The 2,260-nt window shown below is 33.8% G+C and overlaps 1 long non-coding RNA gene across 1 annotated transcript; it reads left to right on the top strand.

Moving 5' to 3' along the window:
- Window positions 1-776, top strand: LOC124885373. Its single transcript, XR_007049656.1, has 2 exons — window positions 1-101; window positions 278-776. It is a non-coding gene; the product is annotated as an uncharacterized LOC124885373 (long non-coding RNA).
- The last annotated feature ends 1,484 nt before the right edge of the window (window positions 777-2,260 follow it).

The following is a 2,260-nucleotide window of genomic DNA, read 5'->3' as shown; positions in this document are numbered from 1 at the left end:
AAGTATATGAACTGAAATACTTTATCCACCATTTGTTTTTTCAGTGTGAGAAAGAGTATCATGTTGGCTGCTTGAAGAAAAGCAAGACAACAGATTTAAAGGTGCATGCATTTGCATTTTAAGATGATTTCATGAATAGGTTCTTTTTTTCAGTTCTATATACTTGCATTCAGTTTCCTTCATTAATTTTATATTTTTTCACTATTATTTTTGGTTTGGTTGGGGGAAGGGAGATTGAGACTTTTGGCATTAAAAGTTAATGCTTATTGCATCATAGGAATTGCCTAAAGGGAAGTTCTGTAGTATGAATTGCAAGAGGATCTATTCTGCACCGCAAAATTTGCTAAACTCAGGAGAAGAAAGGTTGCCTGATTCTTGTTTGGATGCAACATGCATGAAGGAAAAGGAAAAGAGTTTTGTTGCTGGTGGTGAATTTGATGTTAGATGGAGACTTCTGAGAGGCAGAGTTTCCTTCTCGTGAAACCCCGAAGGCTATTGGTAGAAGTTGTTTCTATCTTCCATGTATGCACTAATCCCTAATCATTTATTTCAATGCTCGTCTCTTTTGTATATTAGAGAAGGGAATAGCTAGCAGTTATTAGGTTTTTGTGCAGGTGATTCTGAAGCTGCAGCTTCTTGTCTCTTTTGTATATTAGAGAAGCGAATAGCTAGGTATTTTATTCTATATAGGACCTTGTTTGGAGTTTGAAGAATATTATTGAAGAGGCTGCTCTCTATATTTTCTAGTTGGTAGCTTTATTTACCTATTAAGGGCATATCGTACTCATTCTTCTCAAACGGTTATGGCCATGCTATTTTGTTGAACTATGTAAATTTGATCTCTGAATAAGGATTAAACAAACATAGAAATTATGGAAAGCTTAGAAAAGTCCAATGCCATTGAAGTCTAAAACGTAGAAACGTAGAAATTGTCTAATTTACATGAAAATTGAAGTCTAATATTTTTGGGAAATTTTTTAGCTCTGCAAAAGACAGTTAGACTGAAATGACCTGATCGAGCTTCTTCCTTTTGTTAAGAAGCTCTCTTAAGCAGGTTCTTAAAGTTCAAGGACTTCAGGTTTTTCCTTGTCTATAACAAGGGTTTATCTGTTTGTCTGTAGTGATAACATGTTATCTGAACTTACTGTGAACCTATTCGATTTTTTATTTTTTGAATTTGCAGTGACTTGAACAATCATGAATCTATAGGGGTGTTCTAGAAATAATCAGAAAGAACTTTGTTTCAGCTGGATCACTTGCAGCTTTACGAAAAAAACTGATTCTAGAACACAAGAAGAAGAAGAATACAGGCTATATAAAATTTCTTGAAACTTATTGCGACTAGAACTTGATACTATGTAAAAACTTAACTAATCAATTGAGTACTTAACATACATTTTGCTTTTGGATTTAGATTACTAGTTTAATTTGTTCCATATTTTGGATTATTTGTTTATTAATGAATGATTTTGTTTTATGATGTGCGTATAATTGTTTATTGTAATTTATTATGTATATAAATACTAATTTACAATACGTCGCAATAGATACTGTTGCAAACATCGTAATAGATGTTATTACAATGGTTTAATATCGTTGCAATAGCTTGTACTGCAACGGTTAGTAACCGTTATAATAGATGAAAATAGGTGTATCAATAAGTCAAAAAATAACCATCGTCATAGGTTAAGCTATGGCGATGGTTGTAACCATTGCAATAGATGAAAATAGGCATCTGAATAAGTCAAAAAATAACTGTCGCCGTAGGTCAAGCTATGGCGAAGGTTTTCTAAAATCGTACCAATGCTTGACCTATGGCGATGGTTCAAAAAAGTGTCGCATATATCGTTACCAGATCTATTGCAATACTCACCTATAGGACGGTTGCTGAACCGTTGCGGTAGAGCTATGTCAACGGTTGTTCTGTCTATTACAACGGTTTTGTAACCGTCACCATAGGGTAAATTTATGGTAGTGGCTATGGAGACATGCACGTTACTATAACATCGATGAGATAAATGTCCTTTTTCCCCTAAAATTTCAAATTTTACAACACACCTTAAGCGCCGGACATTACAAACAACGCCTTTTATGCTAAGATTAATTCTAGAGTTCTACTTACCCCAATTCAATTCTATAAATTCCTACAGGTACATTATCATCTTAGCTAACTATAAATCAAATCAAACACCATCAAAATTTCCCAAATCTTTCTAAGATTTCCCTAGACCATACCTCACTCCAATTTTGTCCGAAACTA

The sequence above is a fragment of the Capsicum annuum genome, unplaced genomic scaffold, assembly GCF_002878395.1.
Source record: "Capsicum annuum cultivar UCD-10X-F1 unplaced genomic scaffold, UCD10Xv1.1 ctg3426, whole genome shotgun sequence".
NCBI lineage: Eukaryota > Viridiplantae > Streptophyta > Magnoliopsida > Solanales > Solanaceae > Capsicum > Capsicum annuum.
Note: the sequence above shows the minus strand (reverse complement) of the source record. Positions and strands in the feature narration are given on the sequence as shown.